We start from the raw sequence: 23,206 nt of genomic DNA, 5'->3' as shown, positions 1-23,206 counted from the left end.
AATCATGCATGTTGCGGCAGTAGCCAGCGCGCAGCGGGAAAGAATCGTCTACATTGTACGGAACCCCTGGCGAAACCCCTGGCGGTGGTTGCGTGAAGCAGGCGCAAAGGCGCCAAAGCGTGAGGAAACTAGAGATTGGACAGGCACTATCAGTATAAAGGAGGCTATGATCAGCAGCGAGCTAGAGCTTTGCGGATAATTTTGTTTTGTCGTGATTGCCGACGACTACTTGATTTTGTATACAAACTCGTCTTGTGCCTTGTAGTCACAGCACTTAAACAAGGCATGCAGTGGCCAAAATTTGTGGATTAGAGTACCTCAATGTCGCTGGGCTGGCGGCCCTACAAGAAACATTGAGCGATATGCAACGGTTCGGTGGCGAGAGGCGTTGGCCTCCGTACACGCGACGACGACGGCGTCTGTGGGAACCAGGACAAAGATTGCTGCAACATATCCTGTAACTCATCATTAGAAAATTTATGAATCCTCTCTTCATCAATTATGCTCTGGGAGGAATGGACAGAAATGCTGCAGTGAAGCGCTTTGAGCGGAAACCCACGCAAAGTGTTGAAGTTTTATCTGGCGTCTATGGGTCGACAGCAGAAATGCCCAAATAAATTGCCGCCATCCACGTGAATTTGAAATTCGGACATCACTTTTAAGGTAGTATCTGTGTCGGAAAGACCTTTGTAAAACCGCATGGGAACGGCAGTTCCTAAAACAAAGGTTGCAAAGTAGCTGCAGAGACAATTCTTTCGTATCAGCATTGGCACATGAATGGATATACCGTACACGAGCTTACTTTCGTGGGGTCAATATTTTGCGAAAGGTGGGTTTCGGAAATATTTCGCAAGCTCAAAAATATCGCGAGTGAAAGGTTTGTACGCTTTTTCAAGTCGCGAAAATAGCGTCCTCACGAACATTATAACGATTACAGTATAATTAAGATGCGACTAGCTGTACCAGCAGTATGTAGTCAGCACGGAACAAAATGTTGTGCATGGTATCTTAAAAACGCGTACCACGCTTTGATATAAGCGCCAAGTAGCCCCGTTTCACTTATGCTTATTTCCCCAGGAAAATTAGTTATGTTGCTCTTTTTGTGTGTTTCTAGACAATAAAATTGTTTTTCAATGCCCCCAAGCACCGACGGCGCAAGTGATGCCGTAGATCTTCGTACCGCCATCACACGCAACGTCAGTGCTTGGAGGCATTGAAAAATAATTTTACTGTCTAGAAACAAATCAAATCAAATCAAATCAAATCAGTTTATTTTCTGCCACAAAAATACATTCGTGACAAGGGCGCAGGAAAAAAAGCTGCACGTAGCAGCTTGACGAGTCCCAGCGCCCCAATACAAAGCAGCAGCGGAACTGACATGAATACAAAAAAAGAATATATAACAATCACAAAAAAAAAACAGCAAAAAAAAAAAAAAAAACATCTAAGTACACATATTTAGAGCTATCTGAAACGTAAATAGTGATTTTATATTACAAAATGTCTTGTATTGTACGACTGTTTACAGAGTATATATCAATTCCATGAGAAAAAAGAAGGTTTAACAATAGCGGTAATTGGTAGCGATATCTCTGAGTGCCGAAATTTGTTCTAGATACAGGAAGACGCCAGGGGGGCCTATGACGCGATGCGTAAATGGACTCGTTTTTTTCTAGTTTAGCAAGGTCTAAGATTATGTTAATATCTTTTCTTACACATTGTTGGTAATTTAAAATCAATCTGGAAGAATACATATTATATATATCAATGATTTTATGTTTTTCAAAAAGAGGAAGAGAGTGATAATCACGAGGTACATTTTCAATTATTCTAACAACCTTTTTCTGTAAAAGACGCAATTTCTCTAAATTGGTCTTAGTAGTTGTTCCCCACACTAAATGGGAATAGCAGATTATAGAATGAAAAAGGGAATTGTAAATTAACCTTTTGATGTTTACGGGAAGTATATGCCTGTATTTATTCATAATTCCAACAACTTTAGAAAGTTTTTTATGAATGTATGTTACGTGATTATTCCATGACATATGACTAGAAAATATAACACCGAGAGTCTTAACGGTATCAACACATTCTAATTTGCATGACCCAAAATACAAATCACGTGATATTTGAACTTACGATCCCGGGCATTGAAATAGGACAACCTTAGTTTTAGTGGTATTAAGAATAAGAAAGTTAATATTTATCCAATTTTTTAATTTACCCAGAAAAACGTTTGCTATGGAGGTAAGTAGGTCTTCTTTGAAACTAGAAAAAAATATACTGGTATCGTCGGCGTACATTATAAATTTAGCGGTATTTTCGATGCTTACTATATCATTCACGTATATACGAGAAACAATAGAGGCCCTAGAATACTACCCTGAGGAACCCCGGAGTAAATTCGTTTAGTAGTAACACGCAAGAATAGCAACATAACTGTAATAGATCTGGGGAAATAAGCATGAGTGATAAGTTTATTGCATTCACAGTGCCAAAGACGGTCATATTGGCCTAGGAATGCTTTCAGTACGATGGTTCTCCATAGCGATCGTGATGCGACTGGTTTTAATGACCCTTTTGAAGTTTCGAATCTTTCAAAGCGTCCAAAATGGCGATCATCATGCAACCGACAGCGATGAGCCAATTACCTTGAAAGGGTTTGTCTGTATGTTGGTATTTCTTTCTGTCCGGCTTGCAGGTGGGAAGGCTCTAGCGCTACTTTCCCAGATCCAGTGAGTTTAGTGACCCCCAGCGGTCGACCGGAATGACCAGTCTGGTTCACGGGCTCTGCCATTAATACATCGTTCAGTTTGGCCGATGTACACTGTTCCGCAGCTGAGTGGGATCTTTTATACCACGCCAAACACAAAATCATCATACTTGTTCCTGTGCTTTACGGCACATTGGCCCCCAGCTTTTTCCGCAATTCTAAGGCAGAGTTGCACCAACTTTCGAGGTGCCGAAAACACAATGGAACGTCAAACCGCCCGGCTTTCTTTTTCAAAATGTGCAAGACTTTGTGTATGTAAGGGAGCACCTGGGGTCTGGTTGTTGGTCTCTCTTTTTTCTGACAACCTTCCCTTCATCTTTTTTAGCAACGCCTGCGCCTCTGTTGCAGTAACTGACGTTGGGAAGCCAGCATGTGTCAGCCGCTGTACCTGCATCATACAACTTCCTGACATTCTTCACATCTTCCCTATTGTCTTTGTCCGTATTTTTTAGCGCGCTGCTTATTTCGGTTTATTACGAACCAACTCGCCTACATCCACGACTTTAATATATTCCCTCCTTCTACCACCAGCTTTACCAGCCAAGGATCTTGCGGGCAGGCGGCAAGAGGTCCCTCTCCACATCCGGCACGTCTAGAAGCAGCAAAACTATGTTCGGGAGCTCACAACGAGAAATCGAGGACACTGTAGTCGGTGACAGGTTATGCTTTCAGGGGAAGCTCCTCTCATATTTTCATTTTATCGGTACGAACTCCAGAAAGAACGCAACCTCTTCTCCAGCGTTCGCTCAGCTAAATTGGAAAGAGACGGGAGGAGCCGCCTTTGAAGTCTTAATCTGTCACAGATCATAGCAGAATGTAGCTCAGTAAGTGCTATTACTGCCCTCACCCGGTGTGGTACCAGTTGTCGCGCACGACCTCTCTTGTCTTGTCTTCCTGCTTGAGGTAGCCCTTGAAGACACCGTAGCCTCGAGCGCAAAGTTCCCCGCTCTGGTTGAAGGGGACGATTCTGCCTTGCGAATCGACGATCTTCACCTGAGACCACAGCGCCGAAAAATGGGGTCTTTACAAACATGAAGAGAATACATCTCATTTTTAATACGTTAGCATTAGTGCCCCTTGATCTTGTTGGGAGCACACTTATTCAAAGTTCGCAACGTCGTCATGTGATGGCGCCACAACTCCACTGGTTGTGGAAACCGGTTAGGAGACACCCCTTACAAGCGCCGACAGATAGGGGCGGGGTGCACATTTAAAGAGGCTAGGCGATAGGTCACTTTGAAACGGAGGCCGCACTGCATTGGCTGATTATAGAGCCTCGGGTAATATCGCGATACTTGTATAGCAATACTCTAGCTCGTTGTTATTATTATTTTTGTAACTTTCTGCCTGTAACTTGATACATTTTATTTGAACAAATTGTAACGATAACTTTAAAAAGTTTTTGAAAAAGTAACTAAAACGTTTTTGCAAAAGATAGAGGTACAGTTCGCCAAACAAAATGATCCTATTTTGCGAACATTAGAGTGGGTTAAACCATGTGGGGACATTGGGCCTCACAGTAGACGCTACAAAATAAAACAAGAACTCGAAACCTTTTTCGTCGGAGCAAAGTGGCGGTCCGGAGGACAGACATTTTTCTATTACTGTTTCTACCTTCTCATCGCGCGGAAAAGCGCATTTCGCACTCTCTTTATTTCAACAGTTTAGTGCGTGGCTTTCTCTTCCCGTCTTCACCCTTCCCGGCCTCATTTCCGGCCTCTTCAGCCAAGCGACAGAGCCGCCTCGCGAAAACACGCGACGCGTAGAAACCTCACGGTGAACTCTTTAACGTCGAACGAGAGCCTCTGTCGTCGATCTCCCAGCTGTCGCAGCGATAGCTTTCTTAGTGAAAAGCCAGTCGCTGCCCGTAGACATTGTCTGACCGGGACGACAGACGATGTTTTTACTGGTCGCCTTTCTTTTTCACGGGGGCCGTGATACCGTGATCTACGTTTGAGGCTTTTGTTCTGCGTTGCATAGGATATATTAAATATAGAATATAGAATATATACATTCAGCGGAATGACGCTGACGCCGAAAGACGTATCCGGAAGCGCTCCGCGAAAGATGTTTGTGGCTCGTGTGCTGTCCGCTTCTACGGAAAGCAGCAGTATCTTATCTGTATGGCTGGCTGCAACCGACGTTTTCATTCCAAATGCCTAAGCATCGGCACTGATGAGTACAGCATCTACATGGAAAGCGGCAAGTGCACGTTTAAGTGCTCCGATATTAGCAGAAGATGCTGCGTGTCGCCCAACAATACCCATGCGAGTTCCAGAGAAACGGTTCCTGCGTCGGGGCCGTTGGAGAAGCCAGCGAGCAAGCTGGACGAAGATTTCGTCCCTTCCGGGCTTCTACGCCTCGTCGGAAGCCTGTCGAATAAGCTGGACGTGTTAACGGCAGAGGGCATGTTCCTCAGAGCCGATAACAGCAGTCTTCGCTCTCCAAGAATCTCCAACTTCGCAAAAACGTTATGGAGAAGATGCCGTTTCATCTGTTCCATCGGCTTCGTACGCTACGGTCGCAGCTCAGTCGACCGTGGCTTCTATTCTCGAGTCGACGTCGGCGTCACTGCCCTCCTCACGGAATTTGCCTTCCAACCCAGTGGCTAGTCTGACTCCCGCCGGCGTGAACCCGGAATTGCGGTCTGGGAATGCTGCTCACGGGAGTGCCGATGAGGACGGCTTTACGACCGGTGGGACCACGACGACGACCCAGGCCGTCACTTGGAACCGCCAGACCTAACAAGGTGACTGCTGTTCCTCGACCGGAACGCCGTTTAGCGCTCCTTGTATCTAGGCTTCATCCTGACACGACTGTCGCCGATGTTGACGCGCTAGTGGAGCCCATTTTGAACGAAAAACGGGTCATTTGCTCAAAAATGATGACAAAGTTTGATACATACTCTTCTTTTCACTTGTCATGCAATGAGTCCGTCTTCAATGTAATCAACAATTCTGAAGTGTGGCCGGAGGGCAGCATCTTTCATCAGTTTTTTGGACGACTCGACACCTCTCGTGTTATGAGTGTTAATCCAGTAGGAAATGAAGATGGTGAACAAGGCTAAATTGTTTTGTCAAAACGTATGAGGCCTACGTACGAAGGCCGACGAGTTCATGTCGAATTTAATTGTTTCCAATCACGATATCATTTGTCTTTCTGAAACGTGGCTTTGTAATGGGATTCCAGATGAAAATTATTTTTGCAATAAGTACAATGTATATCGCCGAGATAGCGACTACTCCTGTACAGGACAGAAGTTAGGCGGGCGTGTCCTTATAGCGGCTGAATGTTCCCTTGTCTCGCATCGAAGATTTGACGTCGAATCCCATCCTGAATGTGTTTGGGTTGAAATTAAGGCCAGTGATGGCTTCAATTACCTAATATGTACCTATTACTTCCCGCCCCTTTCAGACCAGACAGTTTGTATCGAGCATTTTGATGCAATTAGTAAGCAGACTAATTCCGAAAAGTGTTGTGTTCAAATCTGCGGCGATTTTAATCTACCAGGTGTTGACCGGTTTGTGAAAACGGTAAAAAGCAACACAAACATATCTACCAAGGTGCATTCTTTGTTATCTTTTATAAACTTCTGTGGTCTTCAGCAACACAATACGATAGTAAATAAGGCCGGAAATGTTCTAGATCTTGCTCTTTGTAACATGCCAATTTTAAGTCTAAAGCGTGCTGTGAATCTTTTGGTATGAATTGATGGTTTCAATCCACCTTTTACTGTCGAGTTTTCGCTCCCGTACAAAGCGAGAGTTCCGTGTAACTCAACAAATTACTGCTTTTCTATAGGTGACTATTTAAGTCTTTATAGACACATCGAACATTTTGACTGGGGTTGTGTTCTTTCTATGTCAAATGTTGATCACACCACTGAGACGCTTAATACAGTTGTAAAAAGTGCTATCGACAAAGTTATTCCTAAGTGCTACAACAAGCCGTCGATATTCCCTAACTGGTTTTCAAAAGAATTAAGGCTTAACCTAAGAAAGAAAAAAAGATCATTTTCACCGACTTTATAAAAAGACCGGTTCTGATCTTTGGTACGCTAAATTTAGCATATATCGTTCCTTAGTGAAAAAACTGTTCAAGCGTGATAAACGTCTAGATCGTGACAACGTAGAAAATAGTGTAAATCGTCAACCGAAGACGTTTTGGAAGTTTGTCAAACTTCATACACGTGAGGCTAGTCGCACTATCTGCCTGCGTGATGGGTCAGATAATGCTCCTTGTTATCAATCTGCGCCCACTGAGGTTGCAAATATGTTCGCGGAATTTTTTAAAAATTGTTTTTCTTTCGGTAATTAATCTTTTCAGCCTGGTGACAATTTCCTATACTGTCATGATGTTTTGTCTTCTGTGCGTGTTGATTCAGCTGAAATCGCCGAAGCGATTAAAAATCTGAAACCGAAGTTTTCCAGTGGCGCGGATGGGATACCTTAGTTCGAGAACATTTCCGTCTCTTTGGAAAAGATCGGTGGTCGTTCCGGTTCTAAAAAAAATGGCGATGCGTCCCTTTTACAAATTATCGCCCAATTTCCTAGCTTTGTGGCTTTTCGAAAGTTTTCGAGCTTGTCATCCGTAAGAGAATGCTATTTTATTTCCGACATAAAATAACTTCATTGCAGCATGGTTTTTTGAGTGGCCGGTCAGTCGAGACTAATTTATGTACATTTTTAGTCTTTTCTGTCCCAGTTGTGGCTAATAGAGGACAAGTCGACTCAATATATTTTGATATGTCTAAAGCGTTCGACAAAGGGGGCCATAAATTACTCTTGCGTAAACTGTCTTCATATGGAGTGTATCTTGAATTATGCGAATGGCTTGACAGCTATCTGTCGCTACGCCTAAACTCTGTTCGGGTTGGTGACTGTTTCTCTGAAAATGTTTTTTCGTCGTCCGGAGTTCCCCAGGGATCAATACTGGGCCCTCTTTTGTTCTTGATCTTTGTAGGGGCCCCGTGCTAGACACTTCGTTTACCCGGAGAATTTTTCAAAGCACCCAAGACATTTGCATCACTCCCATCTCAGACATACTTGGAAAACTTGAGGGAGATCTTCCAACGGCTACAACTAACACCGCCTCGCCTGCCAAGCTCCCGCAGAGCTTTTGTAAGCCAAGATCTAACATATACGCACGTTTTCCTGCGGAAGGAGGGCCTCAAGAGGAGTTTGACACCGCCTTACGACGGGCCATTCAAAGTTATTGACCGTACGGCAAAAACGATGACCCTCGATTTGCACGGTCGCACAGATATCGTTGCAATGGACCGCATAAAGCCAGCCTTCCTGGACGATAATCCTGCACCTCCGGCTACGATCATACAACAAGGAAACTCCCACGCGCCGACAAGTTCGCCACCCGTCACTAAGCGTGTCTCGTGGAACATCTGACTCTGCCCCATGAGTGACACACTTTGCTCCATGTTGCTAGGGGGGGAGCCCTGTAGGGGCCCCGTGCTAGACACTTTGTTGTTTTTTGTTTTCTCTTTTAGCTCGCGGCACCATCGCCATGCACAAGCGCTGTGGTGGTCGCGAGCGCGCGTGATTAAAGACATTCCATCCGAGACATCGGAGTCGCTTGACGTGTTTTCTACAATCTTCATAAATGATATTGTGTCTTGCGTAAACAGTTCCGAACTACTTCTTTTTGCTGATGACCTTAAGTTGTTCAAAAGCGTTAAAAGTCTTAAAGATTGCGATGTCCTACAAGGTGACGTTACCAGCATTCTTCAGTGGTGTAAAAATAATCGATTGCTGTTAAACCCCCAAAAGACAAAAGTGATTTCTTTTTGCCGTAGGCATTCTGTTTTTGAGTCTACTTATTATCTCGATGGATCGCCAATACAGCGTGTATCAATCTTAAAGGACCTTGGTGTGTGTTTTGACAGCGCTTTATCTTTCAGAAATGATGTGTCATTGGTCGTCGGCAATGCTTTTAGAGCGTTAGAGGTAATTTCTCGTTTGACGCGCAATTTTAAGAACCCTCATTCATTGGTTAACCTTTTTAACTCTCTAGTGAGGTCACGACTCGAGTTTGCTTCTGTCGTATGGAACTCGATTTCTAACATGCAGGCTATGAGCATAGAAAGTGTTCAGAAAAGACTTGTCCGGATTGTTCATGACAGATACTTTGAGCGGCGCTTTTATTGTAGGTATGAATATATAATGAAAATGTTATCTCTTTCTCTACTGTCTAAAAGGAGGACTGTTCGTTATTTAATTTTTCTGCACAAGGTTGCGAATAGCGCTGTTGATTCGGCTCAACTCCATGCAGAAGTGAACTTTCATATTTCATTCCGAGTAACTAGACACTTTGTTTGTTTTGATGTTCGCTCGCCATGTAACACCTCACCTCTCTTACGGATTCAGTCATTATATAATACCTTCGCTCCACCCCACCTTGATATATCTCCATCAATTTCTATGTACCGTCGCGATTTAAATGATATTATTCTAGCCCCTTAGCGTTATGTTTGTCTTGGATGTTTTATCTTTTTAGTAAATGTTTAGAGCCTATGTACTTGCTTGCTCATTTTGCTTGTTGTGTTGGTGTACCAATAAGAAGACCAATGTGGTTGTTCTTGGGCACCCAAAAATAAAGATTGTTATTATTATTATTATTATTATTAAAAATAGAAGCTGAACGCATTTTGAGACCACTTAATGTTGTTTTTGTTCACTACTATCTTTACCTTGTTTGATACTAACGGTATTTTGACACAGGCGGTCGGAGAGAGAACGTTGCAAGAAAGACGAAAAATAGTTGGATGATAATGAACAGGTTATCGCTCAAACGAGACGCTGTCATGAGTGACGAACGGCAAGTGTTACCGTGGCCCGGCCATGAACTGCATTTGATCTTGTCAAATATAGTGGTGGTCGAACTTATAGATCGATGTAATAATACAATGAAAAAACTCGAGAACTGGTCGGCAGCTAATGTTATGCAAGTAAATGAAAGAGAAACAGAGGCGGTTATATTCAGACCCCAAATCCAGCCCGTTCCTACACATCCAAAAATCTGGATGTCGCGCCATGACGGCGCAGCAGAGGCTGGTTGCACTATCTCTCCGCGGGGCGCGGTGCCGCCGGGGCCGAGTTGCGCTCCGATAGTAAACCGAAACTTAAAACCCGTCGAATTTGTGCGGTTTTTCAGAAAGGCGTAAAATGATGCGCGTGCCTTCTATCGTTCTGCAAATTGTTGATTTACTGTTTTTCGACGATGCTGAGCAATTTTCTAATTGAAACCATGCCCTTATACAAAGTATTAAAAAGTTACTTACGCACAAATAATTAACAACTTAATTATCCCGGACTTTAATAATTTTTTTCTAAATGAGCCTTGGCCCGGGACCAAAACGACACAAGCCTCCTTTTGTTGCGATGAGTAGTTTTCGCAGAAGCGATTTGGCCTGAGTTCTCTGAAACACTATATATATATATATATATATATATATATATATATATATATATATATATATATATATATATATATATATATATATATATATATATATAGAGAAAAAAACGAAGCGCAGGATGACGAAAAGTATATACGGAAGAAAACGCACCTGAGACGGTTGTTGGAGTTTTTAAAACATATTATTGGTAAAGTTGGTCGACGTTTCGGCCTGAGACAGACCTTTTTCAAGTCTTGAAAAAGGTCTGTCTCAGGCCGAAACGTCGACCAACTTTACCAATAATATGTTTTAAAAACTCCAACAACCGTCTCAGGTGCGTTTTCTTCCGTATATATATATATATATATATATATATATATATATATATATATATTATGTTGAAGCATCTTAAAATATTTTGGATAGTTTTCCCTTTCTTGTGCACAACTTCCCGACTTCTTTTATAGCCAAGTGTTATTCTTGTTTGCTGTATTGCTGACAGTTGTCTGTTGTTCGTTGTTATGATGAAAGTACCTTATATTATTATATAATTTCTTGTTTTTTTTTAAATGTCTTTCTCGCCACTGTATGTACCTGAGGGAGGCTGAAGACCAGTCAAGCTGCTTGGACAGCTTTTTTCCTCAGCCCCCACAATGCTTATACATGGTAAATAAAGCTATTATTATTATTATTATTATCACTTCACTGCTCGCTGCAAACACTGCAAAAATGTATACGCAGCCGGGAGGTACTCTTCCTCCAACCTTCGCATGCACCTCGGGGTGAGTTTCGACTCATTTCTGAACACCACTGCTAAGCATGGACGTTAAGAAGAACACTTAGAAAGATACATGAATCGTAGTCATTCTGTATTGACATAAATGTTTTCATAGATGAATTTTAAAAAAAAATTTCTTGAAAGTAACTAAGTTACTTAGACGAGGTAATTGTAACTGTAAAGCGTTACTTTTATTTTTAAGTAACTGTGACTCTATCTAAGATATATTTTTGACAAACTACCTCTACCTGTAACTAATTACTTTTTAAAAGTAACTTACCCAAGACTGGTTATATCGAACGACTCCGTGACGTAACACCTAGCAACCGAAGATCGCCGGCGACGTCCCCCTTCGCCAATTCCGGCGCCGCAGAGTGGAGACGGGCGTGCATATCACGGACGGCGTGTTCACCCACACCAACCCCCTGTTTACTCCGCTTCGCGGCGACAGTCTGCGGATGGCTCATTACAAGATATTAGCCCACCTTGGGACACCCGTACACACCGCCTCGCGGCGCCCCGCCGCGACCCAAGTACACCCTAGCTATAGTAACCCCAGCCCCGCTGCACCTTGGTTGCTAAGTGTTACGTCACGCCATCGATTTCTACAAGCAGCCAATCCTGTGCTGTCGCCGTTGCTAGGCATTTTATCGCCTAGCCTCCCGAAATAAGCGGCCGGGGTCCGGGTGCGCGCTTTGGGCGCCCTCAGAAGCTCCTGCCGCCGGCTTTGGAGACCTGTGGTCGCATCCGGACTGCGGTCCCGTTCTTCGGCCTGCCACGCGGTTCTTCACGCGCAGTCGTCTTACCATGTCAACGGGGAGTAAGTGCGAAATGTCGTCACCCCTGTATACACAACATGTATGCACAACAACGATATGGCTCTGTCGCTCTTCGCGCATCGCGCGCTCCTCGTTCAAGCATACGCTAAATGACCTCATCTGCCTGCACCAGGGAGATGAAGGGTTTCTGGAATGTTCGCCACGCGGAAACGTACCGAGAGGCAATATTCAGCATGCTTTGTTATATTGCCGCGCGCAGGGCTGAGAAAGCAACGCTCGATCCGGAACCTCCAGAAAGTTCTCGTTGATTTATGTACCGCACGTAACTTCTATAATTTATTCCTGCTTTTGTTTTCTAGAAAGTGCGTGTTCATTCTCGCCCCGATCACGCGACGCTCGAGCCGCTTTCGCCGAATCTTCGAGATAGCGACGCACTCAAGATAAGAGGCCGCCCGCGACCTTGTTGAGTCAGTCTCGCCCCAGCGTTCGACTCTGCTGCCACGCCGACTTCGACGCCCGCGACGCTCTATTATTATCTTTTGTACTCATTTATTTTTGGCTCAAGTTCGCCACATTAAACGTTTATTTCTTCCTGTGTATTTGTTCTTCTTGGTCACCACTCGTGACATTTTGGTGGAGGTTTGGTTCATGAGGCGGAGAACGCCTTCGACGAAGCTTGTGACGCTCTCGTTTGGCCCTTGGTGTCTTGCTTGGAGGAGTTCTTCGGCACGCAGTCGTCGCTGCTGGTTGGTAAAGGTGCGTCGCAGCTCGGCCTGGAACTCTTCCCACGTCGAAATCGACGCTTCGTGGTTCTCGAACCAGGTGCGCGCCGTGCCTTCCAGAGCGAAGTAGACGTTCTGAAGGCACTGCTCTGGTGTCCACTGGTTATGGCGGGCCACTCGTTCGTAATGCTGTAGCCAATCCTCCACATCCTCATGGGCCTCACCATGGAACGGCGTCGGGTTGCGTGGGGCGACGGGCATGAAGACGACGGATGGAGCGGTCGGGGTCTGCGGCGACTGGTTGTTCATCGTCGTCCTGTTTGACTGCACGGTCCTGGGTGGCAAAGGTCCAAATTCCGGGTGTAGGCCTTGAATGCGGCGACTTAATCGAGTCTTGGTGGTGTCTTCGTCGGGTCTTCGGGGGCTTGCTCTCGGACTTGCACTGCGGGAACTTGGAGGGGAGCGCTGCACGGACATGCGGTACCCCGCACCTCCACCGAAATGTCACGAGTGGTGACCAAAAATAACAAATAAACCGGAAGAAATAAACGTTTAATGTGGCGAACTTGTGCCAAAAATAAAAGAGTACAAAAGATAATAATAGAGCGTCGCGGGCGTCGAAGTCGGCGTGGCAGCAGAGTCGAACGCTGGGGCGAAACTGACTCGACAAGGTCGCGGGCGGCCTCTTATCTAGAGTGCGTCGCTATCTCGAAGATTCGGCGAAAGCGGCTCGAGCGTCGCGTGATCGGGGCGAGAATGAACACGCACTTTCTAGAAAACAAAAGCAGGAATAAATGATAGAAGTTACGTGCGGTACATGAATCAACGAGAACTTTCTGGAGGTTCCGGATCGAGCGTTGCTTTCTCAGCCCTGCGCGCGGCAATATATAACCACTGCGCGAAATGCTAACGCATTTCTTTGAGAATCAGCGCGGCGGCAGTGGCGATTTCAGCTCATTTGTTAAGGCCTCAGAATTATCCTTACACAGAATCGACAATCAAGATGTTGGCACGCGATTCAGAGTATAAAGCCTGAATAATTGGTGAAATGAATAAACCACCTTTATCCTCAAAACACAAAATTCAACTGAAGCGCAGAATCATGTTTTCAAAAACATATATTTTAAAATCCAAACACTGGAAAGTAACCAGCCTCCCTGAACAAGACGTAAGTTGACCAACGAAAATTTGTTTGTCTATCATTGCATTGCATACGTATTGTCACAGATGATTACGCATAATTTAAATGAAGTAAACGAATGTTTATGGATGCGAAATTTTAGGCGCAAAAGACAGTAAAACATGAAAACGGTTTGCTAAAAGTCCCCAATAGGAACTTTAAGCAAACCGTTACCGTGTTCCGCGTACTGTAGTACCGGTGCCTTTGAGGCATGCTTTTAAGCGAGCGTCTGGGCGATACCATGACCGCGAGGTGCGCGCTTCAAAGCATGGTTCAAAGGCTCTGGTAGTGCGGCACGACGAACATGCTAACGGTTTGTTAAAAGGTCCCCAATGTTCCCCGTGAAGAGAACGTCCACTGACCTCTGTGTGATCCAGTGGCTTTCCCACAGTTTCGATCCACTGCTCCGTCGATTCAGCACTGTCTGTACAGGTTATAGCCGGACCCATCTCCGTGGTACCATAGAGAGTCTGAAATGTTGTCTCAGCCGTGTTTAGCGTCGTAGCAACTTGAAGAAAAAACGCCTCCTGGCAGTGTCCTGAGTAGATATACGCGCAAACTTACCTGGAGCTGTTCTATGTTCAACGCTGCCATTGCGTTATTCACCACCTCTTGGGGACATGAATCTCCACCCATGATACCTGTTGGTGTAAACATTTACCCATTACCATTACCATACCTGACATGATTTCGGTATGCTGGTATTCATTTTTACTCGTTCTTGTATATGATAACGAATGTGGGAGTGCGAAACGTGTGCTACAGGAGGCACGCGCTCAGCAGGAAGTTCACTACAATAGCCAATGGTGAGACATCATTGCAAACCATGAATACGGATTAACATAATTTTGTATTGTGACATGGGGATTCAATCGTGCTGCGTGGTCAAAACTACTCCAGTCGCGGTAACTGGAAATCTTTTTTTTTTTTTCTTTAGACATTTCGTGTGCGCTGAGCATGCGGGTGGTTGAGTTTTATTTGATGATTTGCCATTAAAGGCCCATCTCTTTCAGCAGATCTCGCACGATTTGCGTAAGTTCGTCATAGGGTTATTCACGTTTGATGAACCAGGCGATCATAGAAAATGCTGGCAGCTGTAGGGCGACGTTCGCGGCGGCAAAGATAGTCGACCCTGAGCGCTTTAGGTTGAGTTACAAACACAAAGCAGTTTACTTAGACGTCATCGACCATAAAACCACAAAGAGGATGAGTACGCGTTAATTGTCGGTCCCGGCTCAAAAGCCGCAAAGGACGTATCGGCGTCAGGCGTGCTACCGTGAGCGGCAAAGACGGCGGATGACTCGATGCTGATCACGCTGACTGCACCAAAGTTATATCGCGCACAACAGCAAACGCGGCACACTACGGCACAAGATCTTGAAGGGGCTCGCGTATGAGCATGCTTAAAGGCTGACGGCACGCGCTCACAGGGAAAGTATAATTAATAACCCCTAACAACAATTATCTCGCAGCACCGTCAATGATAAGAGCTTTTACTGAGAGATTGTCTTTTACGCGCCCCAGAACGAGAAAATAAAGGAAAATGAGCTCTGCAAGCAAAGTGGTTTAATGCCATAACCCTAAGCCAGTGCCAACGTCATTAGATCCAAATCTCTTGGGACACCAGCGTTACTAATTGTGTTTAAAATCTGAATCCCTACAGCCACCCCCAAAAAACCTTACATGTCCCTACATTTGCCAACCCAGACCCTTGTTAATTCACTAGTCATAAAATCAAAATCTTGGATTATAAAAAAAATGAAAACAAAACACGTGTTTTTTTTTTTTCACACACAGTCGAATTCTGGATTTACTTTCGTATAATTCATGTATAATTCCATACTATGCTTGAGTACTTTTATTTTGTTGCCGAATTGTTCTGCATTTAGATTAGTTCCGCTCCTGAACCCATCTCAACAAGTTCCGAATACCTATAAATCACGTTTTAATGAAAATTTGTTAGGCGCTCGGAATGTCTAGCTTTGGTACGTACATAAATAAAGAAAACTAAAAGAAAATTCCAATGTAACTAAAGAAAATATTAATGCAGGTACCCGCATTATCTATAAACTATGAAACTTTGGTTGCACACTTGCAATGCTAGCCCAGCGCACACGTCATGAAGAAAGCAGACCGGCGTCTTTTTGTTTGTAGGGCTAACACGAGAAAGGTACAAAAGATAATACACAAACGGCAGCGCGGTTGACTCCGATATTTCCTCTTGCAAGTCGCACCAGGCGTCCATCTGACAGGCGATGCCACGATGGCCTCTTCTTTTCAATATCTTAGGCCGCGTCTCAAGCAATACGTTTGCGTAGAAGACAATTTAGTTTCATTATGGTGCCTGGAACGCATCTCGTGAACTGTGTGTTTACCCCGTCCAGAGGAGTTTTCCTTCGATTTCCGAACGATGACGTCATAGACGTGTCACGCTGGCGACGGCCGCGATCCTGGCGGCGTCACAGCGACGGAGGGGAATGTGACAGACGCCCGTTCTGCGGCAGGTCACTTTTCCAGCGTGACAGCTCCACGAAAGCTTCGGCACCCAGGAGTATAGGACGCTGCGACGACAGCGATCCTCGCGTTCGCTCGTGTTTTTCGCCGGTATTTCTACGACCCACCGCAAGGATCGCGACGTCTGACAACGAGACACTCCGGCTTTTGTGACGTCATTTGTTGCCACTTTTCGGGACCACTTTCGATGCATGGGGCGGAATAGGACACTAAACAGATCAGTTGGAGAAGGGCTCCAAGCACCGTAGTTTCAGCTCTCTTGCTTAAAGTGCAGTAACACGACTTCGTTAGGGTTTTGACAGGAACGAGATAACAAAGTTAACGATACCGTCTAGAAAACCAGGAATATGCCTGCCCATCTGGATCGAAAAGCGCGCACAGCAACTGCGATGTGTAACAAAAAAAAATAGTAACTGTAAATGGTTTTACATTTTTCAGTAACAATGTCGGGGCGTCCCTACGTCTTATACCGAACCAGAAGATTGCGAGAAGTCCGTACGTTTAGATACATGTCCCTTCATTTTGTAACACTATGTGGTAATACTATGTGGCACTCTCGTGGAAAAGGGTACTCCCCTCCCACATCGCCCCCTCGAGCCCGTCACCCGTTTTTCGAAGTAGCGTCACCTTCAGAGGCTGAATTTTAAGATCTGTATTCTTCGGGGACGCCTGGAAGATGCTACGGTGAAGGGCCATCTAGACGCAGTGATAAAACCTGCGCCACTGTAGTTACCTTAGCGGCCGTTCCCGCGAGAAACGGTGGAGTCCAGCGACGGAAGACGGAACTTGAGGGGGGGGGGGGGGGGGGGGGGGGGTAGTGTACTGAACGAAGAAGCGGCGCCTTGGGCAGTCGTTACTGAGTTGATATAATAATGTTGGCCAGTGCTTCGCTACCTCTAATACTCCGTGACCCACCAAACTATTTAAATGCGGTAATACATTATAAATATAAGGAAGATGTATCATAAAACTGTATACACTACCAAATGTATGGGTCGGAAGCCAGAAATGCTGCCATAACCACGAAATTGAGAGGTAAAAATTAATGGGAGTTGCCGTTTATCATGCGCGCCCGCTGCACGATCAAACGATAGCGGTACTTGGTGAAGTCGGAGTGTAGAGCTCTTCATTGGTTATAAATTTAGAAATGCAACTGTCGTACCTTTCCGAACAGATGAAACGTCGTACTCCCCTTCTTGTTGCTCCTTAATCATGTCAATGTACATTGTGGGCGTTCCATAGATAAAGGTGCACCTGCAACAAAGATTACATATTCAAAAAAATGGGGAAGGGTTGCAGTCACGCATCAGATAAAAAGGGCGTACTGTCTTCAAGAAGCACCACGAGTCTGGACACACTACACCTTTTTCGCACAACCTTATACCAGCGCGCAAGTGATGCACTCTCGACACGGTGTATTTTTGTACTGTCCGCTGAAACAAGGCATGCAACCGCCAAGGGTATGGGCGAAGAGCCTTAGAGACACACGTCGTGCGTAAGTTTGTTCCGAGCGTTTATTTTTAATTTTAATTTTAATAAGCATAAGAACAATCGCGGGTGTGTGCGATGAGCACAAGGTGCTGTAGCGCGAGTGTGGCTACGATGTTATTGAACTTCGCATGTTCCGAAAGGATTCTTATTTATAAAGCCAGTCGATTGCGAGCGTAAATAGCCAGGGGCTTTGTATCAAACTTATCGTCGCGTATATGTTCACGACAACGTCGTCTAAGGCAAGCATGGCATGTGAAGGGTATAAAAACGTCTATGGGGAAAACCTTTCAAGATGTAGCGATCATATGCCGAATGTTTACCTGCATAGAAAACATTAAACTGCTAATATATTCTTTTGTTATGGAAACTAAATCAAAGCACTCAACCGTCTTTGTCCTCGTTCTCTCGAGGAGGCCAGGTGATGGCCTGTCATTACTCGGCTATATTCAACCTGTCGATTTCCAACCATACCCACCATAGCCAGCTCTAGCCAAGTGTCCCCCCACAGCCACACCGTTGGCTACCCACACACTTAAAAAGAAAAGAAAAAAGGGTGCTTAATGTGACCAACCGCCCTCGTTTCTACCCATGAACCTAGCGCCCTGTTTCGGAAGTGGTAACTCGAGCTGTTCGGACCCCGGAGGTTTCGCTGCTCCCACTAGAGTTACTCCCTTATTAAATACTTAGTTCCCTTTTCAACCATAGCTGGCACAAGCTATTGATGAAGGATCACTCAAGTAGTAAGTTTGAAAGAAGCCTTGGTTAAACAAGATTTTGTCGTATGATTTAGAAATGGTGACCACCCGCGCATATTTGGTGAATGTCTACGTCCGCGAAAAAAATAAAAAACGACTCTGAGCGACGCGGAGGCACCGCTAATGAAGCTGTCTACTCTCCGCTGGCCGTTTCAGCGCCTCCGAAACGACCAGTCGTCGCAGAGAAATCGGAGCTGGATGTCCGACCGATTGAACAGTGAGTTAAGTAGGCTGCGGTACCACGGCGGCCATCTTGAACAGAACATTAGTTGAACCACCAGGGCGGCGTTGGCTGTCCGTATGAGCTAGAGTTCCTGTATATGCTACCTACGGTAGCAGAGTTGCGCATTCAGCCTCGGCGCGTGGCTGTAGCGCCGGCTTTGCCGCACGAGATGGATGCTTTGCTCCTCACGTGACTAAACTTGGCGAGTAGCGGCGCCGCGCGCGCCGCCGCGCATGGAAAACAGGAGAGGAGGAAAAGGAGGCGGAAAGCAGGGAAACATACGCCGGGGAAAGAGAAACGTCGGCGGAGCGACCGTAAAGGTGGCTTTCTTGCACGCCACCGGATGCTTTTCTCCTCACGTGATGGATCTCGGCGAATAGCGGCGTGGCGGCGCGGGGAAAACAAATGCGCAACTCTGGCTCCCGTAGGGAGCCTATACAGGAACTCTAGTATGAGCAAATGCTGCAAAACCTGCGCGCCAATTTCGAAACCCTTTTTCCCGTCGCTTGCGACCTTGAGTTTCCTTCTCCACTCTTACGCCCCTCCTTTCACGTGTTCACCCTCTGGAGCATCGCGCCCACGTTCATTGTTGGGAGGACAATGTACCGGATAATCCCCAACTTGAGGCCCCCTGCCAAAATTGTCCGGCTGCCAAGTGATTTGAGCGAGATGGGGTTTTGAAGCGGTATGGAAAAGTGGGACCGTCAATTTTGAACTATGCCTTTTCGATGCTGCATAAGTTGTGTACGGGGCTGGCCAAGGCACGGGCGCGAGGTCGTAACTGTATACAATGCTTGGGTTGCAGGAGCACTCGCGCGTAGAAATGGTAGGACGCGCTTTCTGAAATCACACGCCTACATTCCGCAGCGTTGCAATCCTACGAGTAAAACAGAGTACATCTTCGGACAGTGCGTGAGTTGATGCCGGCCTTACGAAAGACACACCTCGCGCTTCCTGTCACTACTGCCTCTGCTTGCACGCGCTGCCGATTGGCGGTCCTTTCTTTATTTTGTTTCGTCGCTCTTTTGAAAATACTGAAACTAATATTTTCTCAGACCCTGCTCATCGTACCTCTGCACTACAGTTGTGTAAACACGTTGTGATGTAATTTGAGATATGGGACGGAGTGTCTACATTCTTATTTCGTGTGTAATGCCGGCATAATATTCCTTTGCTGCCAGAGGGTCAAAATAATGGTAGGGTCGGCAGCAAAAACTATTTAAATGACCGAATTATGATCAAACACCAGTGAGAACATAAAAAAGAAATCACATGGGGACAATAAAAATATTGCTACAAGAGGATGGTGCGTGGGGCACAAACAATATTCGGAGTGACGTTGAGGGAACGCGACAAGCCAGATCTTTCCTGATGGCAGCCGTAAAAGTTGATCTGGTGCCTCGTTTTGATCGGCTTTGCACGGAAACTCGTAAACTACCGACTATCTTGTCAGTGGTGAACATAGTGAGCATGAACTGGATGATTTTTTTGTTGTTGTTTTTGTTTCTGTAGTTAAATGAGAGTATGGAAATATGAGACGTCCGCTGACGCTTGCGTCAACTAACGAAACCTCAATCGCCGATCGCGGCCGATGTCATGGGCGTATACAAATACATCAAGTCGTCTGGGCGGGAGCAGTTGAAGCGCCGCACTTTTTTGGCCGGTCAGTAGAGACTCCGCGAATTCTGACTCGAGGCTACTCTGTGCGGAGGGAGCCGCTACTGAGCGCGACCAATCGGAAACCAAGGATGGCTGAAATTTCCTAATTGCCATGAGATTTGCAAATTCGTTCTTCCCGCCGTAGTAAATTCGTCCGAATCGCTATTCGATTTACTAATCGATTATTTGGATGAAAAGATATATTTCAAAATTCGTACGTGGCTCACCAAATGGCAATAAAATTGGTATAGGATTTCAAACCTATATAGTGTCGCCCTAATTTACAAACTTGTTTCACTTGAAATTAGAGTTCACGCGCAAGCGAGCTGGTGGAAGCCTATGCTAAAAAGGCCAGAAACAAGAGAAACAACAAATAAATAAATAAGAGCGGGATAAGCGCAACACAGTCTCAAATCACAGCTGAAAATGGTTACTTGGTAAGTGTAAATGTCCAGACATCGTATTAGTAAAATGTATATATATATATATATATATATATATATATATATATATATATATAAAGTCAAAAATGCGTACTGTCGGAGTTATTAATTCGAAGTTTATTCCGACGTTTCGAGCGGGGACCGTTCTTCATTAGGTGATGAAGAGTGGTCCCCGCTCGAAACGTCGTAGTAAACTTCGAATTAGTAACTCTGACATACGCATTTTTGCCTTTGTATATATATATATATATATATATAGAGAGAGAGAGAGAGAGATAGGTAGATAGATATTTTTCACTATTTGCTGACGGCCGAAACTAACTATGCAACACAACAAGTAAAAGCACAGAGCTGCCCCGCCTCATATCACCCTCAGTTGGAGCTCGACTGACACATTGCGCCGATCAAGCATCACCAACAGCTCAACACCTAAACGCCACGGCGTTCACTATCTTTGTTTGGGTGATTCCACCCACTAATATAACAACTCATACAATGCGCCGTGATAAAGTGCTTTTTGTCTTTGTGTATGTGTTTTCGTGACATCTAACCTCTGTTTGCGCTCTGACTAAGAATGAAACCATGTATACTAAAACATCGATAGTGGTCTCTATTTTTAGCGACGCTCGCACACGTCTTGCCTTTGACGCAGTGGCATTCTCATCTCCCATACACGGACATTTGGGCAAAATAGGTTGGTCGGCCTTCACTCATTAGCTGCGGAACGTTTTGACCGTGACGTATGTATAATTCAAAGAAGCACCGACAGGCGGGTGCCCCTTTGAAAACAAATCATGTTCGCGTAGAGATATTTAGCGGCTATAGTATAGTCCGTGGGTATTTATTTCTAGGCCAACTCGTCGGCGTCAGTCGGTACAGGCGCTGGAGGCGTGATGAAAATGCTGGCAGATGTCGGCTTGACGAGCCCCACACTCTCCCCTTACAGCAGATGGCAAATAAACCAACAACAATATTTGTCGACGGGCAATTGATTGAAGAGGCCAATCGGTAGTAGGATGACTCGACAAAGGGTAATTCATCAAAAATTCCAACTCGTTGACAATTGTTTGTGAGGCCATTCAGTTTCCACATTGCACTCATCTTCTGTATTAGAACACATACACATGTTAGACATTTTAATATAAGCAAGTTTCGGGCACCGGATATTTTTTTGAAAAGCTGTTTCACCGAATTTCGCATCTCCCGGTTCGTCGAATTTTGATATGAAATCATAATATAATTATTATACTTGTCACTTCTTCAATTAGAAATGGTTACAGATAATTATAAAATAAAAGTAGGCTTTCGCAAAAATTATGTCGATTATAGGCTATGCCAACGTAGCCGAACAGTAAAAAAAAATGTTATGAGGGTGTTTTTGTTAGGGTTCAAAAAAGACAAAGGCGATTCTTCAAATGAGCACTGGTCACACAGGCCGACTGGTAACATAATTAAAATAAAAGCACCGACTTCACAGAACAGGAAAAAACAATTTCACTAGACGTTTCGCCTCCATGAATAAACGCCTCCATGAATCATGAATAACCAACTCGCCCAAGCTGAATTTCTGACCAGTTTCGCCTCCCTTGCGGGAGGCATCTTCAGTAGTCACACAACATTGCCTGTGTAAGCTTCGTGGAGGGGGCCGCGTTTTTTGTTACACACGGATGTGTGTGTCCCTGCTAACAAACCACGATTCTAGGATTTTCGGGACCCCCATCTGTCCTCCCTCGCCAAGGTCGTCGCGGCCGGGAAGTCAAAATAATGCCCTATTGTCCACACATAGTACACCAGTTCAGACTTCAGTCGGGTCGCGTGGGATGCGCACGTGACGTCACGCTTGTGTTTACAAAGCAAATGAAAAGTTCAACCTCAAGTCAACGCTATTTATCAAATATGTCCGTACTTCGTGGAGAGGGCCGCGGTTTTTCTTACACACGGATGTGTCTCTGAGAACAAACACGATTTTAGGAGATTTTCGGGACCCCCATCTTTGTCATAGGGTGACTCGTTTATCGGACTGTTCGTCGCAGCGAGAGTACAGGGAAGGATAATAATTCATACCCTATATCGTGCAGAAGAGAAGAATATAAAAAAAAAAGAAGAAAACGAAGCGAAAATTTCGATTTCCTTTCTTGTGGACAGGGCAATGTAGGTGAACGTGGCTTCCTTGTCGCCAAAGTAGCAACAAAGTGACATTTTACGATCGAGCGAGCACCGTCGGAAACACTGCCCAAAATAATTTTATAGGGAGTTTCACGGCTTTCCACTGCGACATAAGCACGTGGATAGAAAAACAAATATTGACAACAATAATTGTCGAATATTTTTGGCACGCTCACACCTGGTTTTTCTTCATAATTTGATGACTCATATGTTGATTTTGTTTGCGGAACCGTACTTCTGACCGGCAATTTTATTGCGTGCGCGAAGCTTTTGCGTGCGATCCACTACAGTTAATTATTTTGGGGTGTCCAA

At 45.0% G+C, this 23,206-nt stretch overlaps 1 pseudogene; it reads right to left on the bottom strand.

The window, feature by feature from the left end:
- LOC120849831 overlaps positions 1-23,206 on the bottom strand; it is a 396,720-nt pseudogene that overhangs the window by 40,659 nt on the left and 332,855 nt on the right.

The sequence above is a fragment of the Ixodes scapularis genome, unplaced genomic scaffold (genome assembly GCF_016920785.2).
Source record: "Ixodes scapularis isolate PalLabHiFi unplaced genomic scaffold, ASM1692078v2 PGA_scaffold2__306_contigs__length_199485367, whole genome shotgun sequence".
In the NCBI taxonomy this organism is placed as follows: domain Eukaryota; kingdom Metazoa; phylum Arthropoda; class Arachnida; order Ixodida; family Ixodidae; genus Ixodes; species Ixodes scapularis.
The sequence above is the reverse complement of the archived record's forward strand: the minus strand, read 5'-3'. Positions and strand labels throughout refer to the sequence as shown.